Consider the following 18,010-nt stretch of genomic DNA (forward strand, 5'->3'; position numbering starts at 1 on the left):
CTAACAAATAAATAAAGAAGAAAAACGCAGAAGTGGCTTCCTGAAAACCAATTACTTGGCTTTCCAGACTAGGGAGGAGGGGGAAGACAATAAAAAAAAGGTTGGTTTACAGGCAAGAAGTTGTAAGTAATTTTCTCATTCAGTAGAATAAAGTGCCAGCAATGCCACACTGTTTTCTAACATAACTCTTAGCAATGATTCAAATGGAGATCGTGACCACTTAAGCTCATACACTTCCCTAACAAGGATGTTTTAAGCTGTCTGCCCCCATAAGAAAAAAGCCCTACCAGTGTAACAACAGTGGAGAGAAAGGTGTATCAAAAGGATTGGCCAATATTTCTCCCCATATAACATTTTGATACGGCATAATTTAGGACTGACAGTGGAATACTTTCATTTTAGATTTGAAAACTTGTAACATGATAGCAGGTGATGACAATCTAACAAAATACACAGTTTTAAAACAAAGCCCTTGTTTTGCACAGCCTCAGCAAACAACTTCAGTGTGACACGGACTATATTTACTGTGTGTATTTAGACTGTATTTCAAATCGTATAACAAATTGCTGGGGTGAGGGGGAAATAAACATTCACTGACCATTTGCTGTCACAGATCATGAAACAGATTAATTGTTGAAAAAAACCATTGACTCCAGTCTCAAAATGTTGAAGTTAAATGGAACATTGAAAAGTTGAAGGTTTTTAACTGGCAGGGAATAAAAAAACTTCAAGTCATGGAGGGAGACAGCTTGTGAGAAAGACTTCACAGAAAGTTTTGTAACATTTTCTGCAACCACTTCCAATGAAAGGCTTCTGCCAGTAGCAATGTGCATACCAATTACTCCATGCCAGCTCAGGTATCACTGCTGCAGTGACTGCAGTACACAGAAAACAATGAAAAATATATACAATCACCACAAATTATTTCCCTCCATGCTTTTGTTTAAACTGTTACCACCTATACTGCCCTCACAATTATGCTGAGGCACAAATAGAATGATAAGCTTTCAAAGTTTAGGATTTTACTCAGTTTTTAAGTGCCTTAACCTCTTGCAATGAAGCAACCAAGGTATCAGGTGCTTCAGAACTGCAGGTAGTTTTCCATTCTGCCTTAATCAAATGTGTAACATCAATACATGCACATACCTTCTGCCCAGCAACACAGATGTTTGCCTGGCCCCCTGAAGATAGCACTACCAAGAAGAGAGTGATTTTCTCACCTAAAGAAAGAACTGCTGTCTTCCAGAATCAGTGATTAATCTGGCCTATTTGTTCTCACATTTACTTTGATTTTAGCTTCTATCACTTTCTAATTTTCTCTTTTTTCCCTGTGTGTAGGAGGAAATCCTACCCTCTGCTGACAAAAGAGATAGTAGGATGCAGCCATTACTCATGAACTAACAAGACAAGATCTTCTTCATAAAGCAAGAATTTGAGAGAACCTCACCAAGGAGAAATACACACTCTTTGCTTTAGTGGCAGTAGGGATGAAAATACATTGTGGACTCCCCATAATGCCTCTACCATCAGACATCTCACACCTCACATGCTGGAAATCTGGATAAGAAAGCACACATGCTGTACGTGTATTCAGAGCATGTTTCCTAGACTCATCCCAATTAGTTCCTTCCCTTCTGTTTCCTATCACTTGAATAAAAACATTGGAAAAGATCCAAATAATGACATTTTGACAGCATAAAAGCAAAGACAGTCAAACATTACCAAAGTAAATCCGAAACAAAGCAAGCATAGAGGGACCTTTTTCCCACCACCCAATTCCCCATTATATGCTTCCATGAACTTTAATCAGGTCCTTATAACAAAGACAGTATGACTCCCATATATAACAAATTCTGTAGGTATAAATTGATTACCTTCCTGAGAATTAATCTGTACCTGTAACAAGCTCGAAGAACTTCATTAAGTATGAGAGACTTAAAAATGACTGAACCTGCAAACCTAACAACATGCAGCTTGCAGATCTCAGGTGCGTGTAGAAGACAGCACTCATGCAGATACATCGATATTGGAGCTGATAAAGCTATGTCTGAAGAGCAACCTCCCCCTTCAACAAGGAACAATTAACAAAGTCACATAGTTAACTTCCGAAGTAAAGTAACTAAACATACAATTACCTATTAACCTGCTAGAAAAAGCTTTAAGCTTTGGATTTAACAAAAAATTGAAAGTAGCTACTTGTCTCAAATTAAATATCAGCAGAAAAAAACCCAGCAGAGTTCACAAGCTGAATGTCAGTGCCACACACAGAGCCACGATGCCCTAGGAATAAGACTGACTGATCTATATGAGCTGCCCTTTCCCCCACATCCACCTTCCACACTTCTTTATCACTCTAACCAGACTTTAAAATGAAAAACTCTATAATTCTATCAAAGAATCTCCCCTCTACAGGGTTAACACAAGGACCATTGATTTGCTTTTGAAATATGTATTTATCATCAAATTTGAATTTTAAATATTCAGATCTAATTTACAAAGTAAAGTTGGGACCAACTCTCTTTAAGCCTATTTATGCTACACATACTGTCTACATGATGTGGAAATCTATTACAAGAGTAACACAAACATATTGCTTATTTCCACATATTGCTTATTTCCACACTAGACTAGCTCTTGCTTACTACTGAAATATGACAGAGTTATAAACAAGCACAAAAGTCAAGCAGGAAATACTTTTACTTGATTAGAAATTCCAATATAAAGAAAATTAACCGTATAAAGGCTCATGAGTGCCCCAGAAAGATGATGTAAAATACCAAAATGCAGTAGTAAACCTTCATTTGGTAGAAGACTTTTGAGATAAAAACCCTGAATCCAAAGATTAATAAACTAAGCTACATGTGTGGCATACTGCTGCAGCTGGCATATGCAGAGAGCAAGAAAATTTTGTAAGCCAAACATCAGGATTTATAAACACTTGAAATAGCTTTTATCAACCCTTTGAAATAAACATTACTATATTTTCTTTACAGTGAAGGGGTGGCAAAGAATTGAAACAGACACTGCCTGTCACAGACACTAGAAGACACCTAAAGCAAAACTTTCCATTCTCAGGTGTAACAGACAAATCCAGTTGTAAATACCATGCTGAACCCTTTGTACTTCACAATAAAACAAAAGCAAGAATAAGGATCACAGTTTGCTACTATCAAACCAGTATTACTCTATCTACAGCTCAATACACCTCTGAAGCTTAATTTCTTGCTCAATTCATGTTTTACTTTGTTTGTAAAACAAGGAGCAACAATTCTCCTTGAATGCATTTCCTTAAGACAGCACAATAGGCCCAAACCCCAGCTTTTTTGGATAGGACTTAAAGTATTGACACACTTTATTTCACAATTTATTATGATAATTGAGAAATGGTTCAAAACAGTTTAATTATGTATTATGCTAGCTGACATTTATTAAATAAGATGAGATTATGCATGAGGTGTAAAGGTAGAATAAATGTTTCTTATTAATAAGGCTTGTAATGAACAGGTTTTCACTTCATTTATGACCAAAGTATCCTCTGTGAGAATTACCTAATTTAATCACCAAGTCACCTAAAAGACCTCAGGATTTCCCTTTGTTTTGTAGAATACTACATGCGCTTTGCAGAGCATCTGGGAGGACAAATTGAAAACGTGCCATTTTTGGAATGTATAGGTGTGATGAACGGCAGTCTGACACATTAGTGCTTAAGTCAATGAGCATATATAGGAAAGAGCTTTGCAGCAAATAACTCATGTTATGAGTTATTTGAGAGTTAAATGAGATTTCAGAAGGGAAGCCATGGTGGCCACATCACATTCCATGGCACAGCCAGGCTATAAAGAGCCTGGTCCCCACCATGCCCTGACCCAGTCAGTCGCATACCCTCCAGGACAGGAATACCACTCCCAAATACCTGTACTCCTGGAGAGACACGACCTTTTGTGAAAAAGACTCAAACTTGGATTTTAATTCAGATTATTTATGTTGATCTGACTGTATAAATAAAAACACCTATAAGATATTGCTATTCTCTTAAATGATACTAAATTAAGGTGCAGCATTTTGTTAAACAGTACATCACATGGTACAGATGACGTTAATTTTAGCATTGTTCACCATTTCATACAAAGAAAGTTCACTTCCCCCTTTAAAATAAAGAATTAATTTTGAATTATGACCAAAAGCTGTTTAAAAGCAACTTTCTCTTTAACTCAACTAGATGGTTAATCCTGCTGTTTTGTGACTGGATATCTAAATTTGAGACATCAGTTTCTTTCTGAAAAGAACAATATTTTAAATTTATTTAGTGCTTGTATTAAACTTCAACTTTAGCATGCAAAAGACTTTAATATTCTTTATTCCCACAGCAGGTAATTTCAAAAAGTGGCCCATGCAGCTGAGAATGTAAACATGGAGATATAGCTGATGACAGCATTTAGGCCTTAGGAGAATTCATTTACTCTCTCAAGTGCTGCAAGACAATTCTGGGTAATGAGCACCAAAAATACTGAATGAAGTATTTATGATTTACACAGTATAAATCATATTCTGATATGCCAGACATGCATTTATAACATGCCCAACACACATTAACTAATCATGAAGTGTGCAACAAAAGTAACTGCAGAAACTGCTGACAGAACATGCTCTTGCATGTGTGAAGAATTTGTGGTTGCCTTTCTTTACATCTCATTTGCTATATAAAAATTTCACCAAGGCATAAAATTGCAATTTTAAATCTCCTCTCAATATGCACAAAAGTTTCACTAAGAAAATACCTGAAACTTTCATTGTACCTTTCAAGTAAGAACACTTCCAAATACATCACAAATAGGATTTTCAATAGTCCAAAATCCACATTTACTGGAGTTACTTTCAGCCTCCTTACGTGAAAGGCCTACTAATGCCTACTATAATGTTAAATACTTTCTATTTCTACAAGGTCAGAATGTCTTTTTATTCATCTGCCTTTCTCTATTCTATTAATTTAATTAACATTTAATATACATAATAGTTCCTCTTTTACTTGTTTGAAATTAACATTTAGATAGAACACCATTTAAAAAACAAAATTCAAGATAAAACCCCCTTCAATGTAATAGATAGACTGCCCCTAAGTAGCACTTCCAAATGACACGGAATTAAGTAATTGTGCAGTACAATCTTGTACTGTTTCCACACATAGCTTTCCCCTGATCAGAAGGTACAAGTTTCCATCTTTATTATAACAGTACAAATTCATATGGCTAATTTCATGGATTTATTTAAGTAAATAAATTTCTGTGCAACATATGTATCAAAACCCAGAAAAGAATACGGAAAACCTGGGTGAACACACTCCAATAATATCTGATTCTGGATGAGTGCATGGAACATCATGACCTGAAAAGCTCTCTTTTGGTCCTGGTTAAGCACTCCTTCCCCCATTTCTGACACCTGTCCCCTCTGCTACCCAACAAAACCACTGCTAACCCTAAAGTTTGGTTCAGAAATACAACAGAGCTACTCATCCGAAGCGGGCAAAGGGATATTATTAAAAATGCATCTCTATGCTGTAAAACAGTGCAACTTGTCTATATTTCAGACTACTTAATCAAAAAGCTTCCTAGACTTTCTGATACAGAACCATGATAAGTCAATTCAACTGGAATATTACTACCTAGCAGAAAAAGCAAGGCTTGTGCACACTGTAGAAGGAGCTTTGACAGGAGTTAAATGAGAAGACCATCACAAATGTCTCCCACTTCTGCACAAAACAGAACATGTTATTTTTCCAAAGCCTCTTATGATCACAGAGAGGAAAACATTTATAGTCTAGAACATAGCACAAGTAACAGAGCCAAACATCACAAAAAATTTGGAAGAAAATTAACCCACGTAGTTTTCTTAATCCCTTTCAAACCTTTGATTATAAGAGAAAAAAAAAATCTCTTATGTCATGAGGATTCACTAACAGTTAAATATATTACCTTTGGGGAGTGGCACTTCTCATAAAAATGACTATACTAAAAAGGAATTTTCTCTGTCAACAATTTTGCTTCCTGTGCTTTATCAGACGTTTCAGGCTTTTTTCCTCCTTCAGTGACAAAGACCTTTGTGGGGGGGGGGGGTGTTTAACAGCCTACTATTGGAAGCCTTGCATATCAAATGTAGCTAAGAGGAAACATTCCCTATATAAGACAGTTAACGGGGCTGTTTTCCAAGTCTGTGTTTTAGATCAGGCTGGAAACAGTGAGGTTATATATTATGTTCATTCTGTATGAGATATGACTGAAGAGGCCCCATGCAATTAACTACACTGAGACAAAGCATTAATGTAGATGAAATAATCCAGGTTAGATTCATTTACATTGGTATAAACAGACTGAGAGCAAGATAACATCTAACCATAGAAACAGGAAAAACTAGGCCATTCTGTTAGTATAAAGGTGGCTTAGCAGCATTCTATACATACACTGTCTTTGCTTCTCCTGTAGTTTCTTCTCAGAAATATTTCCTAAAATCTATGCTACTAGGTTTTCAGACACTGTCAGGGTATTATTTCTATTGACAGGTCTCTGCAGACAACTCCACTAAGGCTGATTTCCAAAGCATTCTCAGCACCTATACGCTTAAGATCTGTATCTTAAAGAAGCCTCAAATAAAACAACAAAAAATTGACATAACCCATCCCTACGTATTTTTTTTTGCAAGTGATGTATTACTTTTCATGAGAACTGACTAATGTCACTACACAAAACCTATTACAGTCAACACTTTAAAATATCTTCAACAAGTTAGCTAAACTAGCATAGAACTTGGCAAATAATGTCAACCAATCCAAGGAAATCATTCTCAAAATTTAACTAGAAGAAAATTTCACATCCTATCTTTCAAGTAAAACACAAAACAAACAACAAACTCTCAACTAAGATACAATTCCAGTAAGCAAAAAGCAGACATGACAATCCAATAATGTAAAGATGGAAATTTACCATTAACTTAATACAGTATAGTATTTAAAAGTCAAGAATGTACATCAACTGCAGGTGTAAGATATGCTCAAATCTTCACTGGTCTTACTTTATCACAGAGCACACATATTCTAAGAATAAGGTTCTCCTACTACAAAAAACCAGATCATTTTTATGTCTCCTTGCAATCCTAGTTTCTGTAATTGCCAGAAGACATAGCATGAACACAGTTCATTCAGGAACCTATTTCAATATTAAAATATACTATCACTATACTCACATGACTAGAATTTTAAAATGCTAAACACTTGCCAGCAGGAGTGATGAATAAAGAAAAATCTGCATGTTTTATTGCTTACATAGTGAAAGACCTAAATGCCTAAGTGGGGGAGGAGGAAGGGGGTGGGAGTTGACACTGATCATCTTTAGGTACCTGAAGCACTTAAGAGCTCATACCAGTGCTGGAGACATCTTACAGTTTCCCACCAGTAAGAAAATGCTTCGCTCCATCCCCCAGCCAGTCTCTCTCTTCCTTCTTCACCATCAACTTTGTAATGCAGACAGGTGTGAAAACCTCTTCAGTTCACTGATGCAACAAAAACGATTTGGAAATAAGTGCTTAATTCAACTCAAACTGTAGTGATGTAATACAAAACCAATGGTTCTCATGGGCTCCCTCTAAGGTAAATGTGGAAAGAGAGGTGGCTCTGCATTAAAATCTTTGGATTACCCTCTGAGCCTATTTCTCTCTACTGGCTACAGAGATACACATTTAAAAAGAAGTCACAATGCAAATCAGTCAATCTGGCATAATTCATATTTTAGATGTGAATAATTTATTTACTGAAAAAAAGGCAGGCTTTATCTACCCACTACTAGAAACAGATGATTAAGAAGAATATATGTATTTTATTAAGATGCAGCTAGAGGTGAAAATCATCACTAGCTATCCATTCATGCCCAAATTAACTTTTAACAGTGACAACCAACTAATGACTCAAATTCTTCAACTAATGTCTACCTCTTCCACTACCAGAAATAGTCACAATTACCAGGAAGCCAAAACTTATTATGTAAGACCACCAGGAACAATTAACAAAAAAAAAAGTCCCTTTTAAAGAAAGCATGTTCAGAACACTTAATTAACAGCACCGAACACTTTGTATTTTATACACAAACCATACTCAAGCACATTTTAAAATCCTAAGTATTAGTAACTAAGCTGACTACCAAAGCATATCAAATCCATATCTTCAGAACTCATAATCTGCTTCATATTGCTTCTAAAATACTAAAATTGCATAATTCAAGAAGAAAGGCATATTACTGAAGAAACTAATTACGATACACCATTATGTCGTTTCTCCTGTGCAGCCCACAAGAGGAAAAAAAACCAAAAAGACTATGCTTAATAACCAAAGGCCACCTTCTGACTAAATACATTTTAAAGCTATTTTTTGGCTTATGGATCAAACATTTTTGATTTTCAGAATTATACTGAGATGTAGCAGAAACAAGCCTCCAAAAGACATTTAGGTTAACTGTATTCCCTGATAAACAACCCAGAATTACAAGCAGCGGGTTTAAAAATACTGTGACTTGTGCAAATGGGAACACTGTTAAGCTGTTTATCTTGTTTAATCCTGAAGGTAAATAGCATAAGCTTCAAAATATTTTTCTTCTTTGCCATAACCTACTGAATCACATTTACAAAGGTAATGAAACATTATGGAAAATCTCACATTTTTGGAACTGCCTCTAAAATTGCTTTACTGAGTATTATACAGGTCATTATCCTCAAGACCACTGTGTCTATAAATTTCACTATAAATTTCAGTGATTTAAATCCAAACTGTGGCTTCAGTGATGCCAAGGATCTCATCTCTCCCGAGGTTCAAACCTTCAGAAACAAAACAAGAACGCTGCACAACTTTACTCTAGGCCCATTTTAAAATATGAATACTATAGTTAAGTATTTTTTTTTGTTGCATCTTCCAAGTATTTTCAAACTCCTACCGTAGTTCATTTTCAGCTTATTTAGTTCTGTTTTTAAATATTATTTGCAAGAAAAAAAAGTAATTTTTAGTTTCCTTAGATGTCTTTCATCCAACATTAATGATTTCTACACCAAAAATCCTATTTAATTTCATAACTCTCACCTCAAACATGTACTCATACTAAAAAAAAATAATTTATTTTATAAGATATATCAGTAATTGTGCCTTCTTACTCAGTACCAAAGTAAGTTTCTGAGCTGCTGTTTTAAACATGATTTTTAAAAGACTTTAATGCAGCATATATGATTGATATATTTAGCAGCTGAGCACCTCCTTTCCTCTCTGTACACAGGAAGTTTCCCCTCCCATCTGCTCAGGATATTTAAAAAAATAAATAATGACAAACTGCTGTTTTTCCATCGATGCTGCAGAAAGTGACTATTATTTACCTGTAAACATGAAAGTACCGTTGAAGCCAAACACACAAGGTAACCTGCACGGGCTCCCTGACAGAGTCACAAGACAGCTACTGGTACAAAGGAAGGAATGTGGGGATGAGAGCAGCAGCCAGCAAAGAGGAAAATCACTGCAGCTCTGAGTGAGAGTGCCAGAGTTATGCCAGGTTGAACTCTTCTGTGGAGCAAATAAGTTAATTAATGGGCAGCAGCAGCCCAGGCTTTGTCGCTCGTAGTCATATTGGAAGTCTTCAGTTTTATATTTGGGTTTCACAGCAAACATAAATAAGGTGAATTATGAAATAGACCCATGCTTTACAAGCAGATGCTCGAACCATTTAGTACAATATTTATGAGACAGCTTTAAGACTAAACAGCAGCTAAGCAGGCAACAAGCCCCCTGCACACGTAGGTAACTCTACCGCTGTTTATAACAACCAGATCTCGACAAAGAGAAAGGACAGAGGAAGATGCACTGGCAATAAACCAATGACACACCAAAAAAATGCCTTTTTATTTTCCCCAGTTAAATTATATACAGCCACATCTTTTTTGGCCTACAGAGAATATTTATGAAAGATACACTGAGAAACTCAACTTCATTTCAAGACATACAGAAAACTGATGGAAATATAACATGTAATCTATTATTTCATAACTGTTTTTCTTCCTCCTGTGTACTACTAATTATATTGATTACTATATTTTCAAAATAGAAGCTCTCCCTAAAACCCACACACTGAATGCAGATCAACCCTTAATATCTGTTTTGTATTATACGTGAGGAACTATTCCAAACCTTTACAGAAAAAATACCCAAACCAAAAGCTAATATTAATAGCTGCATATATTAAATCTAGTTATCAAACATAACTATTTTATTTTAAAAGTTAATACACTTATTCAATCTTCTAAAGACTGATATAAAATACCATATAAAGTAAACAAACAGGAAGCTGCCACTTTTCCAAGCATCCATCCTGCCCTAATGACCCATTCTTCAGTATCTATTGTTTTCCCAGTCTTCTGGAGCTACAGAAATTATGGGCAATTTTCACAACTTTCACTTTATTAGTGGCAATGCCCAACAGCTGACACTGAGCAGCTTTCCCAGGGCTTCTTCACCAACGTACTTTGACACTTTGATGATGAGGAGCCCTCATCACAGACAGTTACGTAACTGCAACTATTTATAGGCAACCACTTGATTCACATTATCCACTGGGTTTTAAACCATTTCATATACTGTCACTTGATCTATCATTTTAGTTCCATAATCAAAATGCCACGTAAGAGCCAAGTAAAAAGTTTCAGTGACGCCTGTCTGCAATATCAACAACATACCACGTGAAATATTTAATCTTATCAAGAGAACCAGACGTTAGTTTCACAAGATTGGTCCTCTATAAATATATGCTGAGCAACAGTTGTTTTCTTTGCTTAACCTCCTGCTCTACCAATATCCATTACTACGCATAGATCTAGTTCCTAAAACCACTGAAAGAAATCTTAGTTGTGCTAAAATCACATAATTTCTCAGTGTTCTGAGACATACTGAGAGATATGACCAGCATTTCCACTCCAGAAAATGCCCTACCAATTTGTACAACCCCTACCTCACAACTTCAGTGCCAGCTATTCAACACCTTCAAGTTCTCTTAGGAAATGTCTCAGAGAACCACATACGACTATCAGCTGGTTTACTTATGAATATAGCAGTACTTAACGAACATCAACTTATTCTAAGAATATCAAATGCTTACGTTTTCTTCAGCTTTTCTAACTGGCTAATAGCTCTCTTAGAATACAATTTCATCCTCAAATACACCTAATTGTAATAGTTGGTGACAGCACTGGCTTTCCTCATCACAGACTTTGGCCTTGCTTATCAATCATATTAATTGATCTCAGTGTCAATTTCTTGACACTGAGATCAATTAAGCCACTTATTTTTGTAAACTGGCTTCTTTACACTTTTTGTAAACTAGCCTATAGACCGTAATTTTTTAATCCAAACAGTTTTCTCCCAAATACAATGGTTTTGCTGATGACTAATATCCCCTGTGATAATTCTTAGTAATCCATATTTTGCAAAGATACATATTTCAGTGAACACCAAGTAACTGCAAACCTCACAAAATGTTAACTTCAATGACTGCTGTATAAAGACACCTTGCACATACCTGAACATCCAAAGACACTTCCATATCGTAAGACAACAGGAAGCAGAAATATTTGAGAAAAGACATTTCTGAAAGACTACACAGGTTATGACAGTTGACTATGATATTACTGTCTCAGTACAGCTACATGCCTGCAAAATGCTCTAATCAACCAAGCAAAGAAGAGAATGTCATGATTCTGACAACTTCAACACAAACTGAAAGTCCCGAATACTTCCAACTGTCCTTACTGAAGCTGACAAAATGCAGATGTTAAAAATCAGAGACTGTTGTGAAACTCCACCAAACCTTTAAAAACAGCAGCAGTCAGAGAAGGGAGTACAATTACGAGGTACAGATAATAATTAAATGAAATATGATTAGAGGGCACAAAGTAACATTTACTTACGCAAAATGTCTACGAAGTTCAACCTAAAATCAAAGATAGGCAAGAACTGTAGCTAGGAGTGCAACTGAAAGACACGTCATTTCTTTGTTCTGGTATAATAACACAGCCCTGATCATCATAATATATGCAAAACTAGTTGTTCCAGAGATTATAAATTAAAAAAAGAAAACAAAAAGGTCATAATCAAAACATAAGATACAACTGCCCTTCAGCTTACTGCATTTTCAATGTATTATTGAAAGAAGCAAGCGGAAAATTGTCCTGAAATTCAGAGAAGCCTTTCAGCATTTAGTTAAATATGTTATGAAGTTGGTATTTTTCAGTCTTCTTAAAATCATTTTGCCCAATTCTGTCTTACTATATGAAAAATTAAAATGTGACTCAACAGCTGTTTCTTCTACTGATGCATTGACAAATGCTACTTTATCACATTTCTTTTTCTTCCGCCATCCGTGCTCAGGCACAGCACCCGTGATAAACTGATGGTCCCTAGTGAATGACATTTCTAATCCTTTAAAAGCAAGCACTACACCACAAAAGCCCAAATATCCCGTAAAGCATGGTTACAACAATTTCCAGTATCAATGTGTCTTTGGTATTTTATAACACAGCCAGGTACAGGCTAGAATGGTCTCCAAGGATGTGGCTAAAGCCTTACTATCCAAGGACTGATGTATCAAAAGCTGATTCAACACAAATTACCTGATTCATGCACTTATTATGTTCATTGTTTTCTATATTACACGATCACAGAACTATAAGAACTCTTTCCTTTTCCTTTCCCAATGTTCTTGTGCTCCAAGTTGGCAAATCAGCTCAAGCACAGGTCTTGATTATTCCTCATGACTATCAGTGGTTTAAACTGCTGTTGGTACATGTTCTAACTAGCCAGTTCTACTAAACTCTTGACAGTTGACATCACTGCTCAAAGAAGTTCAGGAAACCAACAACTCTGGAAGAACTGCCAATCCATTGAGTTAGTAAAGAATGAGTATCCATGAATTTGTATTCAATACAGAATTATAAAAAGTCATATATCCAAACAAGCATTAACTTTCACTCTTTATCAGATAAAAGCTGTCAAAAGTGCATCATGACTCTTCATAAAATACACAGGAAAAAAATATCATCTCACACCACTGGTGGGTGTTCCTGGAGAAAGCCCTGTTTCATAGGGAAAAACATTATCAGGGCCCAAAAGGAATAAATATCAGGATATAAAATACTCAGAAAGTTTCAGAAGGCCCCTAGGCCTAGACTTATTATAACAAGCAAATTGTTGTCTAATGATTAAAATAAGTAAACAGAAAATACTTTTACCTCTATCATCCAAGTTGCTACATCAGTATGTGAACAGGTACCAAAAAAACCCCCAGATCTCAGTTCTTAGACTAAGAAGGCAAAAGCCATTGGTGTAATTACATGCATTACAAAATAAGGCAGTGATGGCCAACAATACAATGGTTTAGTTTGTTCTTTAGATGTGAACCATAACTGTCATATAAACACTTGGCATTTTAAAAGCATTTTTACATGATAAAGTTGTAGAGTATTATATAAAATTCTGAACTGCTATGATTACAGTGGTGTCCAGCTGCCTCAATAATTATTCAAGGCTTGCTGCAGAAATAAAAAAGAGTAAGCATTAGAAAGCATGCAGCTAAAAAGTTAAGATATCATGAAAACTGTAAGCCACATTTAGTGAGTTTATGCTAGAAAAGCTTTATAATAATTGAGCTTGATTTTTACACATTATCTTGTCCATTTTCACATTATAACATATAATGCATTCAATAAATACACAACTAATATATACAACTTTTTAAAATACAGCTCATTAGCTTTCTTGGACAAAAAAATAAAAAAAATTATTTATACGTCAAATATCAACAGCTTCCAATTAACACGAAAAGAGGGTCAAGAGCAAACTCATGGAAAGATTTTAATGCAGACTGTTCAATGAACCAGACTTCAACAAAGCCTTTCCCAACTGCACTTTTTAGGTGCAATTACTCAAGCATACTGCTGGACAGAACTTATTGAGTATAACAATCTTTTTTTTTCCCCTAGAAGCACGTAGTAATTTAAGAAATTACAAGATCTGTATGTTACTAGGCCATTCAAAAAATTCTGCGTCCTTTTACTGTAAGAGCTCCTCATCATAACAGGAACGCATGCAGACTGAGCATCTTAACATCCCTGTCATAAGCTATACCATATTTACACACTGCAGTGTTAGGCAGAAATTTAAGTCAGAGCCATTCAGGGGAAATATACAGCCATGATCTGTTTCTCAATTCAAATTATATTTGCAATTATAAATTAGGTATTTCACTACACGCTAGTGGCATTTTACATATTAAAAAGATCAATTAATGCACTACATTCTTGGCCAAGCCCAAAATAAATGACTCCCCACATTCAAACTATAATTTGCTTCAGACAACATGGGCTCTAATTTGCAAACTCTTCAGTACGGATGTAGGCAGAACCCACCTCATGATTTGTGTAGAGCTCCATCCTGGGTAAACACACAGCTACACAGCACAATATGCAAATAAAAGGTATGAACCTCATTGCGTTATCCTTCCTAGAGATTTTTGTAAGTCAGACTCATTATTGTCAAAGCAGTATTTAAATTACGCCAGCAAAAGAAAAAAAGCTTTCATCTTTCCAATTTAAGTGGCGCTTTTAATGCCAAGTTAACATTATAATGGTTTATCTATGTTGGAGAATTAAATTTAGTTTGTTCTTTCAAGCACAAACAATTTTAAAGGAAAATTTTCACCATGTATTCAAACATGTGATTTTCTGTTTTCATATCAGTTACTTCTACATTAATTATTCAAAACAAGCCTCTCTCATGTCACTTACGGAAGTGCAGATGTAAATAACAAGAGCTGTGTGTGAATATACAGAATTCTTATAACAAAGCAATATGGCAATTTCTTTAACATCTTAAGCACATAAGACACCAGATCACCTACTTCTTTTTTTCCCAATTCTAATATGAAAAACAAATCTGATTTTGATAATAAGTCTAATTTAATAAATGTTTTCTTCTCAGTATTTGACCTTTGGTGATATAGTTTCCAGTTCAATTAATACAATAAAAAAGTGGTGGGGGGGGAGAAGTAATGGAAGAATGTCAAGCCAGGCTTGCTCTTGTATCTATACTGTGATATCTACAAGAATGCTGCTACTGATCTTCTGTTAAATTACAAAAGAAAAATTATTTACCAAAATAAAAAAAAAGAAAAAAAGAAATAGATGCTTTTTATATGACTGAGTTTGGATTATAAGTCAGCCCTGTTTTGCTCATAACACCCTTAACACTGTTAACAACCATTAGCAAAGTGCCAAAGACAGCAGTGAGTTTAAAACAACTAGAGCCAGCTATCAAAATTGCTGCAGGAGACAAAGGGGATCAAGGTCAGCATTCTTCTAGCGCAACAGCTAATCCACTCATATGAACATGGTATTGGCACGGGTGGGCGTAATAAATTTGCAAGAAATATAAAATATACATGATCCCACCTGGTTTTCCCCGTCCTTTCGAGAGAACCATTTTGCTCTCACTGGTCTCAAGCCATTACATATCTGAGCGAGGAAGGGGAAGGAGGAGTTCACAGAAGTTCAGGGTCAGACAATGTTCACGTATCCTGTCACCTTCTAACTCAAAGCAGAAGAACTCTTATGCCACGCACTGAAACCTACATATTTTGGGTGTGCGTGTGGGGGGAGACCTGCAATAGGAGCGATGTGTCATACGTGCGGAGGCTGCGAGCAGAAGAGCTGTCAGGAGAACGCTGCCTCGCTTGAAGAGGAGGAGGCGGCGGGGAAAGGACGGTGACGAACGCAGGATCACCAAAAAATCCGGCAGCGCTCAGGGGCTGCCATCCCCGGCTCACCCCTGCGGCCCGGCTCCGCTCGGCCCCCCTGGCAGAGGGCTCAGCCTCTCGGAGCTGGCCCCTGGCCCCGCGGAGCCGCTCCCAGCCGCCACCGGGCAGCGGAAATCCCCCGCAGCCCGGCCCGACCCTGCCCGGGGGCGCCGAGCGGCGCTCCCCGCGCCCGGGGCTCTGCGGGCAGCCCCGGCCCTCTCGCGGGGCGCTCTCCCACGACCACCATCACTTCCCCCCTGCTCCGGGGCCGCGCTGTCACCTCACCCCCCGCGACGTCCCACGCACCGCAGGCCGAGAGCCAACACCCCGCCGCGAGCCGGACCCGCACCCCTGGGCCGGGAGACAATGAGCAGCCACAACTCACCAGCAGCGCCGGAGCTTCGCGGGTCCGGGGGCGGTTCCTTTGCCCCTTCTCCTTCCCCTTCTCCTCCGCCTAGGAGCGGTATCCGGCCGCCGGGAGCCGAATCCCCCTCCCCTCGCCGCTCGAGAGCCTTCGCCGGACCGCCGGCCGCGCTCCCTCCCCGAGGAAAGTCACTTTATTCCCCGCTCCAACATGGCTGCTCCCCCCGCCGCCGCCGCCGCAGCGGCAGCTTTCTCCTCGCCGCGGCTCCCCGCCGCCGCCAGCGGAGAGCGGCCGCAGGCCGTGCTCGGGAGCCGCCCGGCCGGCCGCTGGCGGTGCCGAGAGCGTCAGCCGAGCCGGGCCGCGGGGGTGTGCGAGGAAGGGGCGAGCCGAGGCGAGCCGGGCTGGGCTGCGCGTCCCCGCTGCGGGCTGACGCCTCCGCCCGCTCGCACTGAGCCAGCCCCGCCGGCTCCGGGCGCAGGAGGGGCCGCGGGGACGCCCGTGCGCCGGCGACACCTGGCGGCCGAGGCGGCCCCGGCTGAGCCGGCGGCTGCGCGGGGAGCGGGGGGGTCAGGGCGGAGCGCGGGGAATGCCCCGAGCGGCGGCGCGGGGAGCGGGGGCTGCCGCAGCGCTTTGCTGGGCCGCCCTCCCCGCTGCGGGGGAGCCCGGCCGCGCCGAGCCGAGCGGGGCGCTGCTGCCGTTCGCCGGTCCTCCGGCGGCCCTGCGCGGCCGCCTCCTCCCGCGGGAGGAAGTGGGTCTCGGCGGCAGAGGCTCCCGGGAAGCCGCCCCGGGGCCCTGAGTGCTGCTGGCCGTCCGAGGGGTCTCCCCGAGCCCTTTCGTGTAGGGCCGGGTAGAAAAGGGGCGTTTGCTCGCTTCATTTTTACCGGTTCCTTGGCAGCGTTTCCTCTTGGGTTTGCAGGGGGATTTAGTTCATCTCTGAGGCATCCCCCTGCTCTCCCTTTCTACGGCTGGCACATTAGTAGCCAAAGTTAAGGGAAGCCGGGTGTCTCTTTTGATCAATTTCTAACTCATGTTTTCCGTATTTATTGTTGTGGTGTTTTCTTTCCTTTGTCTCCTGCGTTCAGCGGTGCCCGTACCATCCCCCTTGTCCTCCTTGTGGTCGCTCTGACAGCCGCGCTGCCTTCCTGCGCTTAGAATCCTTCTCCCCTCAAAGTGATCCAGTCTGTGTTTCCTCACTTCTCAGCCCTTTCCAGCCCTGAATTTCTGAGGCTTTGTGTGTCACTGAACGAGACCTGGAAGGTGAGCCAGCTGCTCTGCACTGTGTTTTTTCACATTTCCATCACAAAGAACAAGATCTGTCAGGAAGGCCAAATCTGAGCTGATTTTAGCAACATGGTTTTGAATTAAAGTACCAGGGCATAGGTACACTTGGGCCAGAATTTGGAAAATGGTTTGCTTTTTTCCCCTTTGGACATCTGCTGATCCTTGCTGCCTACCTGCTGTCTTGCTTTTGTCAGTTCGAATTCGGTGTCATGGGGCCTTTTCCATCTTCATGCAGACCAGGGTTATGGGTCTTAGCTTCCCCACACTCCTGTGAATGCTGAGTGAGGCTTCATTCTGCAGGCAGGTCTGTACTGTGCTGTGTCTAGGTGGAGACTAGAGTACATTTTCATTTGCAGAAGCAAGCCCCTGATTTTGAGGAACTCTGTGTGCAGCTTATTCGAGCCAGGCCTTCTCCACAGTAGGGCCAAGAGGGAGCTGCCTTCACAGGAGCAGTGCCAGCTGAAAATTCCCCTGCTTCCAGCTCTGTTGACCCTTCCAACAGCACAAG

The 18,010-nt window shown here is 39.4% G+C and overlaps 1 protein-coding gene across 4 annotated transcripts in view; it reads right to left on the minus strand.

The window, feature by feature from the left end:
• The window catches only part of CDK17 (cyclin dependent kinase 17), a 90,722-nt gene extending 74,073 nt beyond the window's left edge, over positions 1 to 16,649 (minus strand). The window contains exon 1 of one of the 4 annotated variants that reach the window (XM_064419787.1): positions 16,243 to 16,649. The gene's annotated coding sequence lies outside the window, so the exon portion shown is untranslated. Of the gene's footprint in view, positions 1 to 15,513; positions 15,538 to 16,242 lie in introns of those variants that run through there. The other 3 variants (XM_064419784.1, XM_064419788.1, XM_064419785.1) reach the window with 3 other exon arrangements.
• Positions 16,650 to 18,010: the final 1,361 nt, after the last annotated feature.

Source organism: Passer domesticus, chromosome 5 (assembly GCF_036417665.1).
Source record: "Passer domesticus isolate bPasDom1 chromosome 5, bPasDom1.hap1, whole genome shotgun sequence".
NCBI lineage: Eukaryota > Metazoa > Chordata > Aves > Passeriformes > Passeridae > Passer > Passer domesticus.